This window comes from Danio aesculapii, chromosome 4, assembly GCF_903798145.1.
Source record: "Danio aesculapii chromosome 4, fDanAes4.1, whole genome shotgun sequence".
Taxonomy (NCBI): Eukaryota; Metazoa; Chordata; class Actinopteri; order Cypriniformes; family Danionidae; genus Danio; species Danio aesculapii.
Window position 1 is genome coordinate 1,031,178 of NC_079438.1, and position 20,000 is coordinate 1,051,177.

General features: G+C 31.5%; 1 protein-coding gene across 1 annotated transcript in view; it reads left to right on the plus strand.

Moving 5' to 3' along the window:
- The window catches only part of phf21b (PHD finger protein 21B), an 86,867-nt gene that overhangs the window by 1,215 nt on the left and 65,652 nt on the right, over nt 1-20,000 (plus strand). The gene's annotated exons all lie outside the window — the stretch shown is intronic.

Here is a 20,000-nt window from a genome sequence, read left to right on the forward strand (position 1 = left end):
AAGATATAATAAACAACGGTTGGATTCCCAAAGTGGTGTGTTGTAAACTGAGTAACGCCTCCATTTTTAATAGGTCGACATGTTTCTAGAGAGTTTGTGAAGCAAAGTTGTTCACTTTCTTATACGTGTTGCGTTAAAACATGATTGTTTGACCCTTAGTGTACTTATTCGACACTTTATCTTCCTGAGAGGTTATATTTCTTGGTCACATGACGACGTGGTCGAATTTGATTCGATGTCATCAGTTCACTTTCCTTTTTTTCTTTAATAAATCTCAGATGCAAGGTCATCAACAGCGTTTAACGTGTTTTTAATCACGTCTGCGTTATATTATTTACAACTCACAAATCCCCGAATCTGTCAGTCAGACCGAGTGTTTGAGTTCGGCGGACTCGTTCGGTAACGTAACACCGCCTTCAGCACCTCGGACAGCGGCGCACGCCTGCATCTCAACATGGTCAGATGTGCTGCAGCCGTGTAAGACGCTTATTGTCAGGCTTTTCATTTTGTTTTGGTGGACCTCTCCGGTTTGATAGTGGAAGCTTCCATTTTGTGCTGAAGGGGTGTTGGTTTTCTTCCTAACATGGAGCAAAAGTCTGCAGAGTTTCTGGCTGGGGGGAGGGCTCATTCATGGCCATTCTGGAGAGGGGGAAGGGAGGAGAAAGCACTAGTCAGCATCACACAAGACGACTACACGCACACACAAACCTCTGTAGGCCTCAAAACACTCCTTATTATCTTATTAATAGCGTCTGTCACTGTTTTAGGCATTCATATTACTTAACTCTTACGTTTAAGGACTAGACTCATTCATTGAATGCTATTGGAAAGATGTTTAAACATGCAGTGTTGCCTAATGTAAGTGTAATGTAACTATTTTTAGGTCTGACTTTATATTAAGCGGCTTTAATTACTGTATGCTCAATCATCGTGTCACATAAATGTACTATTCACATTGTAGTTATGTTTATAAAAATAAAAACGGCGAACTCCTTTTGACGTCGTTTGTGTAGGCTTGTATAGTAGTTTACTGTAGTTTAACGCCTCCGTCAACATTTTCAAACTATTTTAATTGATTTACACTTAAATTTTCCTTTAATAAATGAAATAAATAATGTTTGTTTTAGAGAGAGCCGACTCTTATCCTTATGATTAGCCTCATTTCTTTTAAGTTGTGCAGTTTAATCCACAGAAAATCTACAAAGTATGTTTTATACTGTGCTTTAAAATATAAAAAGCATTAACAGATCCATATTTTTAGGATCTCTTACCTCTGTGGTTAGTTGTTTTGGAAAAATGATATGCAAAAGAAATAAATGAACATTCTGAGAGACGTTTTTTAATGAAGATAACACTAGAATTGCTCATCTGTATATCATATTTTGTTATTATATACATTATAATAACCCATCCATTACACCCTAACCCACATTTAAACCTACCTCAAACCTGTGTCTTACCTGTATACCACCTTTATAACACCGTAAATGTTATGGGATACGTTACGAACACATTAAGTTCATTGATTGTACTTATTTATTTGATGTAAACAAGTAGACAAGGCAACTTAATGTGAAGTCGGAGCGTTTTCATAGCTTTGGGTTGGAATACCTGCATTAGGTGTTCAGAGATTTGAAGAAATGTTCAGAGAAGTTGTTAAGAAGTGTGATAGTTGTTAACCTTTTATAGTTTTTACATTCTTGTTTTTACGGTTTCATAAACACAGGTGTCTTTTACCGTTTTTACGTCTTTAAGATGTGGAACGTGTATTTTACATTTGCACAGTGGTGTAATATAAACTCCAAAGGAGCAAGTCTAAACACACTTTTATTTGCAAATATGCACTATTAACAAATTCACAAAATCATGAACATCACTAAAAATATATAAAAAAGGAGGCAAATCTCTAAAAATATCTGTGAATATATATAATATATATGTGTATATAATATAAACACTATAAGAATATATATATAATATAAAAATATATATGTGTGTGTGTGTGTGTGTAAATAAGTATATATATATATATATATATATATATATATATATATATATATATATATATATATATATATATATATATACACGTGTTTATATATATATATATATATATACACGTCTATATATATATATATATATATATATACACACATACATACATATATATATATATTAGGCTTGTGCCGGTATTCGGTAATGCGATAAATCACGGTAATGAATATGCACGATATTGTTATCGCGGGCACTTCAAAATACCGTGAAAAATATTAGATCCGAATTTATATTCTTAGAACGCGCCTTAGCTTATTTTCCATCAACCGCTTGAAGAAACACTGCGTATATGCTGCGCAGAACTGATGCGCACTCTGATGTAAACAATCCCCGCATGTAGAAGCCCTGTGTGCGCGGCGCCGCTGCCACCGCGCTATAATCCTCACACGCAGGGGCGGACTTGCCATCTGGCAGACTGGGCACTTTCCGGGTGGGCCGACGTACTTTTTGGGCCGGGCTGATCATCGTCTTATGATTTGATCGGCCCATAAAAGGCTTAGCAGCCTATCGTTTTTTCTGCCTTATTGATTGACGCTGCTGTGATCTGTGACTCTCTGAAAGTAGATGCTTTTTTTCCCGGACAGACAGACCGGGCCGGCCCATGTGACACTGTGCAGCCCATTGGCTCTTTTCGGTATTGACATTGGGCTGGCCCAATCACAAACTCCTATTTTGGACTCCGTGTGAGCGTGCGTCGTCTGTGTGTATTTGTCAAAATAGTCGAGAGTCAGAGAGAAGAAACGCAAGGGAGGCGCAGAGAAATCGCGAGAAATACACCGGCGTTTCATTTAGCGATTCTGAAAAGTTCTCTGTTCATTCTAGTACACGGCTAAAAACGCAAATCACGTGACCACACACTCTCTGCCCAGAGCTGCAGCCACTAGTTCAGCGGGTGAGCATAAACCCCAGGTGAGAGTGTAGTACATGTCAGACAGTTCATCTGCTGGATGATCTCATCTCACTATAGATATTGAATTCATCTTGTTGTCTCTATCTAACAATTCTTATGTCTTTTGAATCACTTGTTCTCAGTTAACTGTTTTGGCTGAGTGCAAAGATAAGCTAATATATTAATTTATGTAACCACATACACTGATTCTGCACATTGACTTATTGCTTACCTTTATCGTTTAAATTTAATGTACGTTATACTGTTATAATGGCCATTATTGGTTATTAAAACTGATATTCTGCAAAAGAGACAGTGTAAATCAAATATCAAAATGAAACAAATTTGACTTATATTATGTTTTCATTGTTTAGATAGTGAAACAGCAAGCAGGATGAGGTGAAAGGTTAAAATGTAACACTGTTCCCTTTGAAGATTAACCCATGCATTAGCAGGCAGTTTTTGTTATGTTTATTATTGAATATAGGCTGAGTGAATAGTGTATTGAATAAGCTAAATTGACTGTAGTGTATGAGTGTGTGTGAATGAGTGTGTATGGGTGATTTCTAATATTGGGTTGTGGCTGGAAAGGCATCTGCTGCATAAAACATGCTGTAATAGTTGGCAGTTCATTCCACGATTCCACGGTTTCCCTTTGCACATTCACTTTGATATAATTGCTCAAGTTTACTTTTATATTGTGTATTGTTTTATTTATATTTATTTGTATTTAAATGTTTGAAGTACTTTTAGTTAATTAAAAAGTTATTAAAGTTACTAAGTTGATGAAACTGAAGTTTTTTTTGTGTTTTTTTACCTGTTTCTCTAGTAAAATTACAATATCGTGATAATACCGTATACCGTGATAAAAGCTCAATCAATTAATCGCAGCATGAAAATGTGATACCGGCACATGCCTAATATATATATATACATATATATATATATATATATATATATATATATATATATATATATATACATATATATATATATATATATATACACGTGTATATTTATATATATATATACACATACATACATATATATATATATATATATATATATATATATATACACACACATATATATATATATATACACATATATATACACATACATATATATACACATATATACACATATATATACACATACATATATATACACATATATATACACATACATATATATACACATATATACACATATATATATATATATATACATATATATACACATATATATATATATATATATATATATATATATATACATTTATATACACATATATATATATATATATATATACATTTATATACACATATATATATATATATATATATATATATATATATATATATATATATATATATATATATATATATATATATATATATGTGTGTGTGTGTGTGTTTCATATCATTCAGTATCGATAATTATTGAATATTTTTAACAATCCAACATTACTAAGTCAAATAGTTTTAATTGTCAAAAAAGTAAGCAAAAATCTCATCTCTCACGTCTTATAATAAAATAAACACGTTAAAGACTTGATACAATGTTAGAACGTGTGTGCAGTGGTAAAGTGTGAACGTTGAACAATCATAATATATATAAAAAGGAGGCAAATCTCTAAAAATATCACATTTATTTACTTTAAATGGCAATCGCTTACCCAGAGATGGGTTGCAGCCGGAAGGGCATCCGCTGCGTAAAACATATGCTGGATAAATTGGCGGTTCATTCCGCTGCGGTGACCCTAGATTAATAAAGGGACTGAGCCGAAAAGAAAATGAATGAATGAAGCATGCATGGACGGAACCCAAAAAGATATCTGTCATTTAACAATTGACATATTTAGAGATTCACAATTGTTTGGTTTATGATGATTAATGGCATTATGGGTATTTTATCTCTGCTCCGTCAACTTGAGATGTTGAAAATATAGCTGTGCAGTTTAACAGAGCGACTTTTATTGACCTTTTTGTAGTTTGAAACAATATATTGTTTAAGAAATAATGGAGATGGAAGTTTGTTAATTAGCAGAAAAAGCAGTATACTACCAGGTCTTTGTAGGAGTAATTCACGACACCAACGCGCAATATATCACTCCAAACTACACTCACCGGCCACTTTATTAGGTACACCTGTCCAACTGAGATCACATGGCAGCAACTCAATGCGTTTAGGCGTGCAGACATGGTCAAGACGATCTGCTGCAGTTCAAACCGAGCATCCGAATGGGGAAGAAAGATGATTTAAGTGACTTTGAATATGGCATGGTTGTTGGTGCCAGACGGGCTGGTCTGAGCATTTCAGAAACTGCTGACCTACCGGGATTTTCACGCACAGCCATCTCTAGGGTTTACAGAAAATTTCCAGTATCTTGTTGAATCCATGCCACGAAGGATTCAGGCAGCTCTGAATGCAAAAGGGGGCCCAACCTGGTACTGGCAAGGTGTACCTAATAAAGTGGCCGGTAAGTGTATTTAAGAAAAAAAGTTCAACAAAAGTAACTTTCTCAAACTTTCCAACGTCAAAGATTGAGATCCCATAATGCAAGTCAAACGCATAAATAAATGGGAAAAAACAGTGAATCACGAATCACAAAATACAGAAAACCGTTAATTTATGGATATGTGTGAAGGAAATGTCAGAATTAGGCTGTGATGATGCTTATTTAGGGTAATTATTGGATTTGTGAGGACGTAGACTGCCCATATAGCTGGATAGCTGTTGGATTTTTAATGTATTATTTTGGCCCATCTGATTTACATTAGAGCATACTTTCATTGAAAGGCAGATGATCTGAGGAAGCAGACCTCCATGCTTGATTAGCAGAGAGCATCATAACTGTGTGAAGCCTTTGTAAGTATCTCGTGTTCCCTGCAGGGCACAATGTCTTTCATCCATATATAAATATCTGTCTTAGCTTGTGGGTTTTTAATAAATATTGCGTGAGAGGGTTTTGTATTGTTGTCTTCTTGCTGCTTGTTGCATCACTGATCCAGATATGCTCATAAACTTGGTGCGAGTCTTGAGCTTTGATTTTTTTTCTCCCTCTTCTCCTCAATTTCTGCGTTCTCCCGGGGCTTACAAATCCTTCCCAAAATGATGCCTGGGTGTGTTCGGTTTTTATTCTCTTTTTGGGGGAGGAACAGGTTAAGATTTAGCTTCCTGCGAAGATGTAAATGCATTGGTTTGTTTGTTTAGATTTTGTGAGCTACTTGCATTTCCATTTGATAAATGAAGAGTTCACTTTAAACCTCATTTTATAGTCCCAGAATGCATGACTAAAAACAAAAAGAAAGAAAAAAGATTGTGTATATATATATATATTTACACACACATATATATATACGTATACATATTTATATACATATATAAATATGTATATATGTAAATATATGAGTATATACATGTATATGTGTATAAATATATATATATATATATATATATATATATATATATGTGTGTGTTTATATATATGTAAATATATGTGTGTGTATATATATATATATATACACACACACATATATTTACATATATATAAACACACACACACATACATATATATATATATATATATATATATATATATATATATATATATATATATATATATATATATACACACATATATATATATATATATACACATATATATATATACACACACACATATATATATATACACACACACATATATATATATACATATATATATATACACATATATATATATATACACACACACACACACACACACACATATACATATATACATATATATATATACATATATATACACATATACATATATACATATATATATATACATATATATACACATATACATATATATATATATACATATATACACATATATATATACATATATATACACATATATACACATATATATATATATATATATATATATATATATATATATATATATATATATATATATATATATATATATATATATATATATTTACATAAATACATATATTTACATTATATATATGTATATGTTTACATAGACTTCCATAGTATTTGTTGTTCCTACTATGGAAAAACAAATTACATAGTAGTAGCGAATGTGTCGTGACACGACCCCAAGTGACTCATAAAGGGAATGGGAGATGAGACTCTGATTGGTTGAATGCACATTACACCCAAACCACACCCATAACTCATTAAGACAATACGGACAACCCTTTTAGACTATGCGCTGGGTGTGACGAACGTCTTTAAACTCCTTAAAATAGCAATCGTAGATTCAGACACGTCTTAAAGCTTTTGTGAAACTATGTTTTTCAGATGTTAGTATCAGTATATTAGTCTTAAGAATATCTTTGAGCTAGTGTGTAACCTAGTGTGTATCTAGTATAATCTAACGCTCCAAAACGGGTACAAAATTTACATTTAGCACATATAAAAATGAACTTAAAGGGACCTGTGCTTTAGACCATGGGCTTAGATTGGATTTGTTTATATAAAGCCCAACGTGTTTGCCATTTGCTTTCGCAGTCATGGTCAGAAAAATGTATATTTATATTTATTAGCATATATATCAGCTATCAGCTTCCAAAAATAAAGAGTTTTTGCTAATATCGGTATCGATTATCGGTATTATCGGTTATCGGTATTAGCCAAAATGTTCAAATCGGTGCATGCCTTTAATCAAAGTCTGATTTGCAGCCCGTTCTTTCAGACAATGCTTTAAAACCCCTTCAGTTAGCATCACGAAACAAAATAATCAGAAATCTATTAAACCGTATTATATTATATTATATCGTATGAAAATATTCGTCACAGTCACTAAAGGACGTCAATAATTTCCTCATTTAAAATAAAGGAAGCTCTTTTAATAGCACAGATTGATATTTAGCAACAAGTTCATCCATATTTGATCAAACAAACTGGTCTTATCCAGCGCTAACGCAGTCCGAAATGAAACGTTACCAACACAAATAGTTTTAGACTGACTGGATTTTGGCGAATCAGATTAAAAGACAAGAAGGAACATTTAAAAGCTGCTTCAACACCAGCACATGAAGATGACGGACGACTAGAAGAAGCTTCATTTTCTATCTAATAGATTTGTTGTGTTTATTAGCCTGTCCTTGTGTCTGGTATAGCACCGTCTGTGGTAACCCCAACACAATCTCACGGCAATTCGTAACTTTTTTTTTAGTGGCTAATTCGTACGAATTCGTACGATCTAATTCATACAATTTAGTACGATTTGCTCATCCTCCAATGACGATTGGGTTTAGGGGTGGGGTTAGGTGCCACGCCTCCTTTTTAAAATCGTACCATTTCGTACGACTGAACTCGTACGAATTCATACGAATTAGCCACTAAACTGTCAAAACGTAAAATACTTACGTTTCACTTTGCTGACCAAAGTGATCGGGTTTGTTGAAGCGCTGATCTGTGTGTCCACTCGGAAATAACGCTGCTTAAATACGGCGGTTAATAATGCTGACAGTAACGTGCGGTCGTCCATTAACTTTGAATGAGCTGCCGGTGCGTTTATTAGGTTTCGTGAAATGTAAATGGGGTAGCACGGTGGGTCAGTCGCCTCACAGCAAGAAGGTCTCTAGTTTGAGTCCCGGCTAGACCAGTTGGAGTTTCTGTGTGGAGTTAGCATGTTGGTGTGGGTTTCCTCCGGTCGCTCCGGTTTCCCCAAAAATCCACAGACATGCGCTATAGAGGGATTGATGAACTCAATTGGCTGGAGTGTATGAGTGTGAACGCAAGAGTGTATGGGTGTTTCCTAGTGCCGGAAGGGCATCCGCTGCCTAAAACATATCCTGGAATAGTTGGGGGTTCATTCCACTGGGGCGACCGCTGATAAATCAAGGGACTAAGCTGAAAAGTAAATGAATGAAATGTAAACGCCTCCATTTTTCATTGAATAGCTGAAATCTTGCTCAGTAATTTAAATAAGATAGAGATTTGGGAGGACCAGACACTTTGAATATATTAAAATATTTAATATATATAATAAATATATATGATTTATATATAAACATTTTAATAAGGACAGAAATAACTAGATATTTATTTACTTTAAGATAGATGCGATCGATCGTGAGCAATTCCAGCGTTATGGATGTGACGTTTGCAGTAAAAACCCAAAACATGAATTCGCACAGAACGTATACGTTAACGTTATATTAAAACATCTGTTTATATTTTCCAGAACAACGGACCACAGAGTTACGGGAACAGAAAAACATCAATCTGTAAACATGTTTTGTACTTTAAATGAGGGAAATAAACATGCGTTATGGATGTGACAGCGGGGGAAAAAAAGTGTTGCAACAATTTATTTGTGTTGAATTTAAACAAACAAATTTAATTTAATAACGTTCAACTTAATTTGTTTGTTTAAATTCAGCCCAAATAAATTGTTTACAATCACTCAACCTAAAAAAATTGAGTAAATCCGAGGAATCATCTTTGAATAGTTTTTTTCTTTGTGGAAATTCGGCGAATTAAACTGCACAACCCAAAAGAAAGACTGAGAATCAAAAGGGTAAGAGTCGGCTCACTATGAAACAAAAATGATTGGTTTCATTTTATTTCATATTTTCATATTTATGAGGAAAAAGTGTGGTTATGGATGTGTCGTCTCTCCGTTATGGATGTGACGGATGTGAAATTGCCACTTGTGCGGCTTTGGTAAATCAAATATAACAGTTTGAAAACACTGACAGATGCATTTTTGAGTATTTCTAAAGTACTGTAAAATACTTGCTTATCCAAAAACCCCAGGAACGGTTTCTGTATTTTGGTGAAAACTTTGGTGGAAATTTGCACGGAATTGCTCTTATCTATATCTGGCTTAATATCTCTTTTTGTTTACCACCTCTTATATTACCAAGATATTTTATTAGAATGAGTACACTTAATGAAATCTGTACTTTTTATCATAGTCAGTCTTTCAGTCATGGAAATATCTTGATAAAATTAATGTCCATCAGCTAGAAACATGTAAAGCAGAATTTGGCTAAATATATTCTCCACATTTAATATTTATTACAAATTTACTGTTTGTTTTGTTTGATTTATTAATTTTTTAGTGAAAAGTTTTTAGTGAAAAGTGTATAATTAGTGCTGAAGATTCCATTTCAAGCTTTTTCCATTCATTTGTTGCTTAAATTTGGATGATATACAACAAATTTATTTATTTTTGTTTTTTTATTGGTGTTTAACTAGACAATACATCATAGTAATAACAATACAACATAGGAAAAATGACAGATTGTCCATATCCCCTCGAAATAAAATGAATTAAATGTATGATTTATAAACAAACATATTCTCTGAAAGAAAAAAAAATAAATAAAATAATAATAAATAAAAAATAAAAATAAAATGCAAAGAAATTATTAAATAATAATAATAATAATAATAATAAAAATAACAAAAAATTTAATTAAAATGATAAGAAATTCTTAAATAATAATAATAATAATAATAATAATAATAATAATAATAATAATAATAATAATAATAATAAATAATAATAAATTAAATTAAAATGAAAAGAAATTCTTGAATAACAATAATAATAACAACAATAATAATAATAATAATAATAAATAAAAAATAAAAATAAAATGAAAAGAAATTCTTAAATAATAATAATAATAATAATAATAATATTAATAATAATAATAACAATAATAATACTACTACTAATAATAATAATAAATAAAAAATAAAAATACAATGAAAAGAAATTCTTAAATAATAACAATAATAATAATAATAATAATAATAATAATAAAAAATAAAAATAAAATGAAAAGAAATTCTTAAATAATAACAATAATAATAATAAATAAAAATAAAATTAAAATGAAAAGAAATTCTTAAATAATAATAATAATAATAACAATAATAAATAAAAAATTTAATTAAAATGAAAAGAAATTCTTAAATAATAATAATAATAATAATACTACTACTAATAATAATAATAAATAAAAAATTTAATTAAAATGAAAAGAAATTCTTAAATAATAATAATAATAATAATACTACTACTAATAATAATAATAAATAAAAAATTTAATTAAAATGAAAAGAAATTCTTAAATAATAATAATAATAATAATACTACTACTAATAATAATAATAAATAAAAAATTTAATTAAAATGAAAAGAAATTCTTAAATAATAATAATAATAATAATAATAATAATAAATAAAAAATTTAATTAAAATGAAAAGAAATTCTTAAATAATAATAATAACAATAATAAATAAAAAATTAAATTAAAATGAAAAGAAATTCTTAAATAATAATAATAATAATAATAATAATAATAAATAAAAAATTTAATTAAAATGAAAAGAAATTCTTAAATAATAATAATAATAATAAATAAAATATAAAAAAAAAAATAATAATAATAATAATAATAAATAAAAATAAAATGAAAATGAAAATAAATTCTCAAATAATAATAATAATAATAATAATAATAATAATAATAATAATAAATAAAATTAAAATGAAAAGAAATTCTTAAATAATAATAATAATAATAATAATAATAATAAATGAGCAAGTTTACGATAAGAGCAAAAAAAAAAGAAAAAAAGAAGAAGAAAAGTTCACATTAAGGAGTCAGCATTTCCTATTTCCAATTATTTACTGTGTATTAGATCTGATATCAACAGAACAGGGTAAGCCTTTAATATAGTCTAACACAGGGATCCAGGTCTTGTAAAAACATTTGAGAGATCCTGCGAGTAAACATCTTAATTTCTCAAGTTTTATGTAACTAAAGATTTGATATACAACAAATTTCTAATTGAATTTACAGTAAACTCTATCCAATTATGAATGTAAAATTATGTAAAAGACTAAGCAGATTATATATATATATATATATATATATATATATATATATATATATATATATATATATATATATGTATATGTGTATATATGTGTATGTGTGTGTATATATATATATATAATTTATTTATTTACATTTTTTTTTTTGTAAAAATTTTTATTTGATGGGGGACGTGCCCCAGTAGAGCTTTATGTTTAGCAACGCCCCGCTCAGATCTCAATAACATTAATTTCCGTAGGTTGTTAATCAGATATAGACACAAATCTGTACATGTAGAGGAGAATTTGGCTAAATCAATTCACCACATTAAATATTTATTCCAAATGTACTTTTTTGTTTTGTTTGATTTATTTATTTTTGTTGATTAAAAAGTGTATAATTAGTGCTGAAGATTACTATATTCCACATTCTGGGTACATTTCAAGCATTTTCCACTCGTTTTTTCCTTAAATTGGAATTAAATACAACAAATGGATAACTGAATATACAGTAAACTGAATCCGTTGTTAATGCCACACAAATATACACGAAATTTATTTTATATAACTGAAAATACAAATAACACAGACAATTGTTTTATCTTAGTAGTGTAAACACACAAAACAGATGAACATTAGCTGAACGTATGATTCAGGAGGCTGACAGTCATAAAAAAGGTATAGTGGGAGTCTTTAAGTTTCCCTAAATACACACACAAACATTATTTCTACTTAATATAACCGTGTTATTATTCAAAACTCTTTCATCAAGGTTTATATTGGAGATGCAAAATGACTGGGGGGATATGCGGTGTGTTTTAGCAGCAGAAGTATTCGTTTTAATCTTATATAAGGCGTTGAACAGTAGAAACACCTGCACTTGGGTGGATTTAATATATTACCAATTGGTGACCTGTCAAAGCACCGCTCTGTCGCCTCTGTGACACTAGAGGCAGCATTACTGGCGTGTAAATATACAACTTCTTCTCATCAATCATTAACTAGCCTTTATGTATTTTAAGGGCACTTCAATAATGCATCCACTACTGATGGGCTGGAAGAGCATTCAGATTAGAGCATGAGAGATGAGTGGGGCGTCCAACAACACACACACACACACACACACACACACACACACACACACACACACACACACACACACGCACACACACACACACACACATTACTGAGGTTTTTTTTTGCGACAACTTAATTGTTTTACGTTTAATCCACTTAAGTTTGTAAAAACTTACAAGCTAACTTAATTCCTTCAGGTTGTCCCAACACAAATCGAGTGTGTGGAACCCAGCATTTCTTACAGTGAAAGCGGAGTACGCTCAAATATCAACATACCCAAAATGTAAAGGGGATATATTAATATTAAACAGAATATTAAATAGACATATTTTCAGTGTACCCGAAACAGAAAACTCAGAGTCGAGGATCCACGTGCAGTTCGTTTGCAAGATTAGTCAGGCAGGCGACGGTCAAAACGGGAGCAAACAGATGCATACGGAGATATCCAGAATCGTGGTCAGTACAGACGCCAAGGAATCAAAACGATAAGACAAGGCAAAGGCTAAAAACACAGCTAGGCTAGACAAAACAAGACATCCCAAGCCTCCCGGAAGCTCCGGGAGTCTCCTGCATATGCATAGAGACTCCCGGATGCCAGCAAACGTATGATAATCTCCCGGAAATAGCACCCCCACCACCCTCACACACATTGCGCACCCCTATAACCCCCCCCCCCAGTCTTCAAATACTTCGCGCTCCACCCCAGCACCCCCCCGCCCCAGCAATGTTTGTGCGCGGTATATATGGTCCATGTAATCATCCTTGAAATCAAAGAAAAACGGGAACAGGTGCGAGTGTGTGGTGCATGACGGGATCTGTAGTTCCTTTGGTGGCAGGTTTGTAATCCTCCAGCGATCTGCATGGACTAGATTGCTGGTATTGTGACAATTTACTAATCCTCCAGTCGTCCATGTACTGACGAATGCTGGAAAAAACTAGCCATTGACCTCCATTCTGTTTCGTTTCATTCCGACAGTCTTCAGAGTATCTTGTTTTGTTTACTTTTTAGGGTCACTATCTCTTTAACCAAGTTTTTTGCTTGTACGTTCACAGAAAATAACATTGTAACATTCAATATAAATAATATGGATACGTATAAACATACACAAACACCACAAAAACACACGCACGCTAATTCACCAAACAAGAAATCATAAGGAAAATATTACTATACACTAAATATTATATCGCATATATACATACAAAAACATACATACAGGGTTAACGATGTCTTTAAAGAGATTTGAAATGTATATGTTTGAATTGCACGTTTAAATTCGTTAAATTCGACGGCACATTTTTTACATTTTAATACGTCACACACATAAAATAAACAGACGTGCCCGTCTGTTTATTTTGAGGTAGAATTTAAATAAAATCTAAACGCTTTAAATGCAGAACAACTAGATTTCAAGACGTATCGTACATAAATACAATATATTTAAATCTTACACATTTCAAATAAGAGCATGTCGATTGTCCCACAGCTCATTTTACGCATGCAGTTTGAATAAACGCATTGAGAATATTATTTAAATAGCATCAAACAGATGTAAACCTCGTATCTTAGCATTTTTTCGCAGGCTAGAAATGCTTGTCCAGAACATACGGCTATATTAACGCCATAAAAAGCGTCTTCTAACTTTTTGAAGGCCTAAGTTCTTATCCTTCTTTCTTAATCTAGCCTTAAACGTTTCGTGGGTTGAATTTGACGCTACACTGTAAAATAGGATCCGTAAAATGTATGTTAAAAACTTGGCAGCTGTGGTTGCCAGATATGTACTGTTAAAAATACAGTAGAGACATCAATTTAAACATTGTTAAACACATCAGAGTGTTAACATGTCATACAACACACCACCAAACACAAGTATTGATGACAAAATCATGTGATGCTTTTCCGCAAGCAGAAAAACGGCTAATGTCTAGAAAGTACTTGGTGTCGTTAACGCCACTGCTTCATGGTAATTCGCAAACATTATAACAACAGTAAACATTATTTATCTACAAATTCTAATGTACATAACTTATGAGGAAAAAACAAACAAAAAATGATAGTATTGTCGACAGAAAATGATCAAAAGTGTGTCATTCAGGGAATTCTGGTGGAATTTTAGTTTGTCGTAAGGAAAGTTTCTGTTAAAGGAAGACTTATGGGAGACTTGAGTCTCATTTTACAGGTCCCCTATAGTGAAATAGTAGCGATTTACTATTTTTTAATCCATTCAGCCAATCTCCAGGTCGGATTTAGGCACGTTTAGCTTAGCTTAGCATAAATCATTGAATCGGATTAGACCGTTAGCATCTCGTCTAAAAAAAAAAATGTAAGAAAGCATTTCGATATTTTTTTTACTATATAAAGCTTGACCCTTCTGTGGGTAAATCATGTACTAAGACTGGAGATGAATGGAAATTTGCTGTTTTCTAGGTTGATAGGAACTATTCTTTCATTCTGGCGTAATAATCAACTTTTCTGTCTCACAATTGCTTAAGAATGCGCAATAATGTTACGCAGTACCTGAAAATAGTCCCCAGCACCAGACCGTACACTTGAACCAGCAGTTAGCGACTGCGTAATATCACTGCAGCAGCAATGTTCCTTGATTATTACACCAGAATGAGGGTTTAGTTCCTATCCATATTACCTAGAAATGGTCTGTATTAGTACACGAGGTAACTACAGAAGAGTCAAGCTTTAAAGATTAAAATGATTGAAAATCTTTGGATATTTATGAGTGAGATGCTAACGGTCTAATCCGATTCAATGATCTATGCTAAGCTAAGCTAAAAATGCTCCTGTCAGACCTGGAAATGGGCTGAATGGATTCAAACATGGTCAAACCGAACAGTTTAACGTTAGGGGAGCTGTAAAACAAGCCGATTTTCTTTAACGAGACCTTTACAGCTTTTTTTTGTACGGCGTAGTTCTAGAGAGAGAATGATTGTCACATTCTGGCGAGAGATATTGCGCGTACTGTATTGTTAGCAAGCTTTCAACCAGCTGTACTTTAGACTGTGGCTGGCTCACGGTGACCAAAAGCTGGTAATGAGCCAATAATTTAGCCCAATGGCTACATTATTATAGTAGCCTGCATTGTGTAGATAAGCTCCAAACGCTATCAGCTCTGTTTCGATGCTGGAGAGCTTCTCTCCTTCTGAGACGACTCTGCAGCAGTGTGTTGTCGTTCACGAACAGCTCCAGCTAACGATGGCAGGGGGAAACAGACTGTTTTGAAAGCACAATTATGTTGTAGCCTACTAGAATTGATGCTGATCAAGCTTTAACCCAAGTGCAACAAGTTGAAACTTCTGCCTAACATTGACCATTATCGGGTCTGTGCGTCCGACATTAGGTAGTACTGACCAGCGCACTCTTGTGTCCACCAAATATGTCGTTGTGCAGTGGTTTTTTACAGAATCATTTTGCACATATCTAAGAACAGCAATGTACACTATAGCAAAATTGACATAGTAAATGTTCATGTTTTGATTTAGATTGTAGTTCATCTAGTACGGGATGATAGTAAACTATGCTATCGTTAAAAATGCAATCCATTTGTGTTGGGGCAACAAATTTTGGCTTATCCAGGTATTTCTTCCCTGCTGTTGGCCACTAAAATGCTTTTTTTTGGTTATAAAATAGATGTGTTTATGTAGTTTTGAAGCTGGATGTTTTCGAAAATATAAAGGGTCAATAACTTTTATCAATTTTTATTTATTTTATTTATTTTACTTTTATTATTTCTATTAATTAATAATTATATTAATTATTTATTTATTTATTTATTTATTTATTTATTTATTTATTTATTTATTTATTTATTTATTTTATTGATTGATTTATATATTTATTTATTTATTTATTTTATTAATTTGTTTATTGATTTATTGATTTATTTATTTTATTTATTTATTTATTGATTTAAATATTTATATATATATTTATTTATTTAATTATTTTATTTATTTATTTATTTATTTATTTATTTATTTGTTTATATATTTATTGATTTATATATTTATATATTAATTAATTAATTAATTAATTTCTTTATTTCTTTATTAATTAATTAATTAATTAATATATAAATTATTAATTAATTAATAAATTAATTTATATATTTATTTATTTAATTATTTTCTTTTTTTATTTATTAATTTATTTATTGATTTATATATTTATATCTTTATTTATTTATTAATTAATTAATTTATTTATTGATTTTTTATTCATATATTTATTGATTTATTTATTTATTTATTTTATTTATTGATTTATATATTTATTTATTTATTTATTTTATTAATTTATTTATTGATTTATATATTTATTTATTTATTTATTTATTTATTTATTTATTAATTTGTTTGACATTTTTACTGAACTGTATCTTAAATGTGTCCTGTGATGTGACACGACAAAAAATAAGAAAACGTAATAATACGCAAATAGAATGAGAGAGATTTATCTTCATCGTTGGACACTTCTTTTCATACAGCGCTATTTATTTTATACAAAATTGTGAATAATTTTTTTTTTTCATGTTTTTTTTATAATTAGGGGTGTTAAATAGCTTAAATATGTGAAAATGTGCTAGTCCTTCCGTCACATGATCTAGAATGGGGTCCTTCAACTAATTCGTCCGTGCAATTGCCTGATTTAAAATTAGCTGATGAAGTCACATCAGAGTAAAGGGTTTTCGGTGACGAAATGTATTTTGGAAATATTTGGGTGACAAAAACGATTGCGATTTTCTAAAATATCCACTTGTAAAATTAGGCCCGAGGTATTTATTAATGATTTACCGATTTTCCTTTTAATTGATAAGAGTGGTCATTTATCGAACTACGCTTGGGACAGTCACAGTTTTGAGATTTGGCAAAAAAAAGTACAAAAAATAAGTACACAGCAGTTTTTATAACAAGATATCTATGGAAAACAGAAATGTTTAATCGTTTTAGATGACGAGAATACTATTAAAATACATTTTTGACAGCTAAAATGTAATGGCACGTCAACAACCCATATAAGTTTGTTTGTTTTCAGTGCAACTTCAGGTTGATTTGTCAAAAAGAAACATTTCTTGAATTAATCATAGGGTAATTTAAATTTTGGGGTAAACTAACCCTTTAAAAGAATAAGAACGTATATCGAGCGTATAGTCCAATATTTGCCTGTAGAAAATAGCGGCCTTTCATTTTTCGTCAATCTTGGTACACAATTTAACTACCGAAGGGTCACACTTTAACTGGGAAACTTATCGGAACTTGACATTTTGAACTAGAAGCTAACGGTCTAATCCGTTTCCATGACTTATGCTAAGCTAAGCTAAAAGGGTTCCCACCAGACGTGGAGATCAGATCAGCTGAATGGATTCAAAAATGGTCAAACTTGCAATTTTTCGTCAATCTTAGTACACAATGTAACTACTTAAAATCAACTTTTTAATAGGAAACTTGTCGAAACTTGAAATTTGAACTAGAAGCTAACGGTCTAATCCGTTTCCATGACTTATGCTAAGCTAAGCTAAAAGGGTTACCACCAAACTAGGAGATCGGCTGAATGGATTCAAAAATGGTCAAACTTAAAATTTTTCGGCAATCTTAGTACACAATGTAACTACTGAAACTCAATTTTTTAATAGGAAACTTGTCGAAACTTGAAATTTGAACTAGAAGCTAACGGTCTAATCCGTTTCCATGACTTTGCTAAGCTAAGCTAAAAGGGTTCCCACCAGACTTGGAGTTCAGCTGAATGGATTCAAAAATGGTCAAACTTGCAATTTTTCGTCAATCTCAGTACACAATGTAACTACTTAAAAATCTACTTTTTAATAGGAAACCTATCGAAACATGAAATTTTGAGCTAACGGTCTAATCCGTTTCCATGACTTATGCTAAGCTAAGCTAAAAGGGTTCCCACCAAACTAGGACTTAGGCTGAATGGATTCAAAAATGGTCAAACGTAAAATTTTTCGTCAATCTTAGTACACAATGTAACTACTGAAAGTCATTTTTTAAATAGGAAACTTGTCGAAACTTGAAATTTTTAACTAGAAGCGAATGGTCTAATCCGTTTCCATGACTTATGCTAAGCTAAGCTAAAAGGGTTCCCACCAGACTTGGAGTTCAGCTGAATGGATTCAAAAATGGTCAAACTTGCAATTTTTCGTCAATCTTAGTACACAATGTAACTACTTAAAAATCAACTTTTTAATAGGAAACTTATTGAAACTTGAAATTTTGAGCTAATGGTCTAATCCGTTTCCATGACTTATGCTAAGCTAAAATGGATTCAAAAATGGTCAAACTTAAAATTTTTAGGCAATCTTAGTACACAATGTAACTACCGAAGGGTCACACTTTAAATGGGAAACCTATCGAAACTTGACATTTTGAACTAGAAGCTAACGGCCTAATCCAATTCGATGACTTATGCTAAGCTAAGCTAAAAGGGTTCCCGCCAGACGTGGAGATCAGATCGGCTGAATGGATTCAAAAATGGTCAAACTTACAATTTTTCGGCAATCTTAGTACACAATGTAACTACTGAAACTCAATTTTTTAATAGGAAACTTGTCGAAACTTGAAATTTTGAGCTAACGGTCTAATCCGTTTTCATGACTTATGCTAAGCTAAGCTAAAAGGGTTCCCACCAAACTAGGAGATCGGCTGAATGGATTCAAAAATGGTCAAACTTAAAATTTTTCGGCAATCTTAGTACACAATGTAACTACTGAAACTCAATTTTTTAATAGGAAACTTGTCGAAACTTGAAATTTGAACTAGAAGCTAACGGTCTAATCCGTTTCCATGACTTTGCTAAGCTAAGCTAAAAGGGTTCCCACCAGACTTGGAGATCGGCTGAATGGATTCAAAAATGGTCAAACTTAAAATTTTTAGGCAATCTTAGTACACAATGTAACTACTGAAGGGTCACACTTTAAATGGGAAACTTATCGGAACTTGACATTTTGAACTAGAAGCTAACGGCCTAATCCAATTCGATGACTTATGCTAAGCTAAGCTAAAAGGGTTCCCGCCAGACGTGAAGATCAGATCAGCTGAATGGATTCAAAAATGGTCAAACTTTAAATTTTCCGTCA